Here is a 6,000-nt window from a genome sequence, read left to right on the forward strand (position 1 = left end):
CAAAAACAGCATCCCTGAATTTGATCATCTAGCATATGAATTAGAATTATTTTCAAAGTAAAAGAATCTTAGTTAAAGAGTAATAATTTGTACTATATAGGATATTAGAACATTTAGAACGTCATTTCACCATATCTCAAACAATACAGAAAAATAAATTTCAAATGGGTTAAATGCAGATTCACAAATTCATCTGCTTAAGAATTAGTACTTACCCGATACTGGTAGATCATACCTGTAATTCTACTTCCTTGGGAGACTAAGACCCCGAGGACTATGTTACAAATCTTATCCAGACTGAAAAGTCTGTGAAATTCTGTTTCTGATTAGCTAACAAAGTGATGGACTGGAGGCATGGCTCATAGAGTGCCAGCCATAAGCAAGCAAGCTAAAGCAAGAGCATTAGACCCTTAGTTCAAGCCCCAATGCCAACCCACACAAAAGAGGGGGGGAAAGAAATAAAATAGAATTATAAAGAGATTGCTTTGTGTGACTTGGGAGCTGGCTCAGAAGGATATCTAGGTTCTAGAAGAGACCAATATCATTATTGTGGCACCAACATGAGACAGAAACAGAGTCAGAGTCAAAAAGAATGAGAGAGTCAGAAGATCTGGAACTAGAAGCTTTCGATATATGTTTTTTGATCATCAAAATAGTCTTTGTGGAAAACTGCAGCTTATTGGACTTCTTTATGTACATTTTGTAGTTTAGTATGATGTTAAAAGTCTTAAATTACACATGAATAGGCACCATCTAACCAGTATTCAGTATCTAAATACTTTGTTTCTGTTATGATGGTTCCAAAGAGGATTCAAAATGCCTTAAGAGAATCACAGCACCAGTCCTTTTTCCAACATCCTGCTAGGATTATCTTTTGATCAACCCTACCAGCTCTTCAAACTCTTAACTCATATATATCACTGTCTGTTTCCAAACTTGTGCTCCTTACCTAGCATTGTTGCTCATGCCTCCATTATAAGTTCCCATTGGGACATTCTTTATTTTCCGTTCATTCCAACTCTTTTGAGAATAGTTCTGAAACCTCTTTTCAGTCCATCTTCTTACCATCGCCTATGCATACTCTCTAGTTCAGCCTCCAATATCTCTCATTTAGATTTACTCTACCTTCCTAGCCTATCTCCTAGCCTCTAATAACCACTTCCCCTCTCTCAAATCTGTCCTTTGTAACCTTATCAGACCATTTCTCCTAAAGTCCAATTTGGACATTCTTTTGTTCAAAAATCTTCCACAACCCCATCACCTTTAGCAATATATATAAGCATTTTACTGCTTTTTCTGTTCTACTTGCTAATTATTGGCAACAAGGAATGTCTGAGCTGGCAGAAGTCTTACAAGTGATTTCCAGACAAAACTGAATCGTCGCCTTAACGTAGACCTCAGTTTTCTACCCCTGTGCTTCTGCATCTATCTGCTATTTTCTTCTCGATCACATACCAACCAAGCCTAATTGTTAACAAATATATACATCTTATTTGCTGCTCACAAATACTAAGATCTGTGTGGATTCTTTATGGAGCCTTACCCAATGTGCTTTCACGTTTGTAGACTCAGTTATGATCTTTCACATGGTTCTTAAAGTATATCTTAGCCAAGCACCAGTGGCTCATACCTGTAATCTTAGCTACTCAAAAGGCTGAGATCTGAGGACTGTAGTTTGAAACCAACCTGAGCAGGAAGAGACTGTGAGACTCTTACTCCAATTATCTATCCAAAAAATCCAGGCATGGAGCTGTGGCTTATGTGGTAGAGCACTAGCCTGAGCACAAAAGCTCAGGGACAGAGCCTAGCTGCTGAGTTCAAGCCCCAGAACTAGCACAAAAATGTATGCCTTATCTTTTGTAGACTTTTCCTCTTTATGTCTCCAAGACTGCAAGCTTCTAAGGAGGAAGGAGGGGATGAGGACTGGGTGATTTTATGCACTTACATGCTTTTTTTTTAAACTGTATTTTTTTGTCTTTTCTTTTTTGGTACTGGGGATCAAACCCAGGATGTTGCACTTGCTAGGCAAGTGCTTTGCCACTGAGCTACATCCCAGCCCAGCACTTACATGCTTGTTTGAGGTGAGGCATTATGCTAAGAGTTTTACACATTATCCAACTTAATATTCCTCACAGCCTGGTGAGGTAGGTAGTGTTATTGTTCTCCTTTTGTAATTAAGGAAATTGAACTACAGAAAAATTAAACAATTTGCACAAATGTCTTAAATGACAATAGGTGGACTCAGGACTCATATTTTCACCCCTCTTAGCCTATCTCAAATATCCCTATTATATCGCTTGTTGTTTTACTTCATATGCACACTTAGATAGTGTTCTATACTCCTTAGAGAACACCAAATGTTGTACTTTTCTATTCCTATTCTTTACTGTATAAGGCTAGTGAGCAGCTATTTTTTTATCTTGTGTTACCAGCCCCCTGTTGTAAAAGGACTCCCAGTCTTCCTTTCCAAATATGGCTGCTATTGATTAAAACTTTAGTCCCTCAGTAGCCATCTTCTTGCTAAAACTGAGGCACAGAAAAATATTTAGATTATATGAACACCAGAGCCAGGACCTCCGGAGCATATGCTCTTAACTTAAGGCTAACTTACTGCTGCTTTAAGAACCCGGTAAGTGCTGAACAAATGTTTGGTTAATCCACTTTTCACACTCATGGCGTCTATTTTGTATGCTAGCAGTCATTTACATGCATACAGTCTTATATATTTGTTGAAAAACAAACCTAAACCATATTACCAATATTAATAATAACAACCAAAAACTTCCTTATCCAAGGTTAATACTGAGTTGCCTTGAAAAAAATAGAAAAGAGAAGCAGTCCATATTTCTACAATTCTCTAAAGAGCTGGAAGCTACTTTAAAAAGTGGAATCCTCCAGTGAATTTTCTGTTGGTAAACATGACAGTACTCCCATTGTCCTGCATACCCACATATAAAGACTAGAGTTTCTCTCAGCAGTGAACTGGTATGCACATGCATCCTTAAATAAGGCTTCTACATATCTTATTAAAAGTCTTCCAGAAGCTTCTAGCAAAATGCCAGAAGGGGTCTCAGTAGGTCTATTGAAGCAGGGGCATTTTAGGAGTATATTTAAGGAAGACCAAGAAGGGTCTTCACTTGAATTTGGGAAATCCTTTTTTCTTGTCCTAAAGAGAAGAACCATGAAGAAACTTCTCCTTTGGTAAATCAAGTTTTAACAATAAGTATGAGTCAGCTTTCATTGAGTAGCCTGGGATTGCTTACCTAGTGATAGTAGCAAGGCTGGAAAGGGTTAGTACCAGGAACTCCATGTTAACTGATAGTGTGACTCAACTTGCTGTGTACATTAAAGTGTTTGGGGAAGCCTACTCCTAGGCAATTTGTGTTGACGCACTGTACAAACACATGTCATAAAGTCTGCTTTGAAAAACTTCACATGTATGGGCTGACCTACTGAGACCCCTTCTGGCATTTTGCTAGAAGCTTCTGGAAGACTTTTAATAAGATATGTAGAAGCCTTATTTAAGGATGCATGTGCATACCAGTTCACTGCTGAGAGAAACTCTAGTCTTTATATGTGGGTATGCAGGACAATGTACACAGCACCCATGTGTACACACACACACACACACACACACACACACACACACACACACACACACACACACACACACGCATATACATTTCTATTTAACCCAAAGACATCCTAGGTCGTCCAGCTCCTTCCATTCAGGAGATGTCAAACTTGACCTAAACTATGTGAAATCACACTCTATTACATTATTCTAGGGCCCTGTTTTTTATGGGTTGCATCCAACATTCACTAAAAATATACCTGAGAGAAATTAGCCCTAAAAACCAGAGATTTTTATACTAAAGTTGAGAGATGAAGCATTTCATACCTGCCCTTACTGGCTAATGTTACCTGTGACATAGTGAAGCTGAAAACTTACCAAATGACAGGCCCTGGATTAAGTATTTTGCAATAATCCTATGAAAGATGTATTAGTTATATTCATTTATGGATGCAGAAAAGGAAGTTCATGAGGCAAATGGCTTGCTATGGTCTCATAGCTTTTAACTGTCAGAACCAGGATCTAGATCTAAGCTCCAAAATCCATATCAAGATGTAAGAAGACCTCCTGGCATTGGCCAAAAGATGGTAAAATGTATAGTCAACACATACCAACTTTCCAGGCTCATGCTTTTTCTGAGAAACCAAGAAAATACAAAACAAAAATTAAGAAAGAATCTAGGATTATGAAAGACTGTATTAGGTGATATAGACAACAAATAAATGCAAGTACAAGCTGGGCACTGGTGGCTCATGCCTGTGATTCTAGCTACTCAGGAGGCTGGTATCTGAGTATCACAGTTCAAAGCCAGCCCAGGCAGAAAAGTCCATGCGACTCTTATCTTCAATTAACTACCGGAAAACTGGAAGTGGCACTATGGCTCGAAGTGCTAGAGCTCTAGCCTTGAGCAAAGAGCTTACAGATAGTGCCCATGCTCCAAGTTCAAGCCCCATGCCTAACAAAAGAAAGGAAGAAAGAGAGAGAAGGAAGGAAAGGAGGAAGGAAGGAAGGAAGGAAGGAAGGAAGGAAGGAAGGAAGGAAGGAAGGAAGGAGGGAGGGAGGGAGGGAGGGAGGGAGGGAGGGAGCGAGGGAGGGAGGGAGGGAGGGAGGGAGGGAAGGCAGGAAAGCAGGAAAAAGAAAGGAAATAAAAAAGACGTGCAAGTACAAATAAATTCTCATTACTGGGTGAATTCATTGGGGCCTATTAGAAGCAGAAAGAAATGCTAATAGGATTTGAGCAAGATTTCAAAAAATGATTCATAATAATTGTACATATTTATGATGTACAATTGCTATTTGTATCTATGGATTCAATATGTAATGATCCAAGCAGAGCTGGGTTTTTGAAGGTGAAGATTTAGAATGGAAAGAGACAGGTGGCATATCAGAGGGCAATAATGACAGAAAAGCAAAGAACTAGATTGTTTGTAAGGAAAGGCCAGATGGAAACCATCATTGATACTATCTTAATAGGAAAGAGTTGTTAAGATGTGAGTTAGGCATGAAGGAAGTCACAAAATGTAGGCAGGGAGACAAGGAGAACACAGTGAAGTCAAATTCTATTGGATTTGGTTTAAATCAGACAAAACAAACAAAAACCTTGGTTTAGGGTTTGTTTTGGTTTAATTTTTTAAAATTTTGCTTGTTTGTGTATATATTTGTTGTTAGCACTGTGTGTACTTTGCTTTTCCTAACTTTGATTTGCTCTTGTAATTGTTCCTTTTCCTTCATTCTTCCATCCCTTCCTTCTTCCTTTCTTCCTTCCATCCTTCTTTCCTTCCTTTCTGCCTTTCTTTTCATCTTTTTTTTAGTACTGGGGTTTGAACCCAGGACTTCATGATCATTAGGCAGGTACTCTGTTGTTTGAGTCACACCTCCAGCCCTTTTTGTTCTGGCTATTTTTGAGATAGTGTTTTGCCTTTTTGCTCAGGCTTGTCTGGACCAAAATCTTTTTATTTATACTTTTACAGTAGCTGAAATGACAGGCACACACTACCATGCCAAGATCTTTGTGTGTGTTGAGATGGAGTTTATAAACATTTTGCCTAGACTGACTGGGAACCATGTTCCTTTCAATCTCAAACCGTTATATAGCTGGGATGACAGGTACATATCACTACATTCAGCTATTGGTTGAAATGGGAGTCACACCATTTTTTTCACCAGACAGGCCTTGAACTGTGATCCTCATAAGTTTTGTTTTCTTTTTTTCTTTTTCTTTTTTTTTTTTCTTGCCAGTCACGGGGCCTGGGCACTGTCCTTCAGCTCTTCAGCTCAAAGCTAGTGCTTTACCATTTGAGCCACCACACCACTTCTGGCTTTTGCTGCTTACATGGTGCTGAGGAATTGAACCCAGGGCCTCATGCATGCAAGGCAAGCACTCTACCACTGAGCCACCTTCCCATCCCCTCCGAAGTTATTAATTA

This window comes from Dipodomys merriami, unplaced genomic scaffold (assembly GCF_024711535.1).
Source record: "Dipodomys merriami isolate MVZ:Mamm:240054 unplaced genomic scaffold, mDipMer1.0.p SCAF_3, whole genome shotgun sequence".
Taxonomy (NCBI): Eukaryota; Metazoa; Chordata; class Mammalia; order Rodentia; family Heteromyidae; genus Dipodomys; species Dipodomys merriami.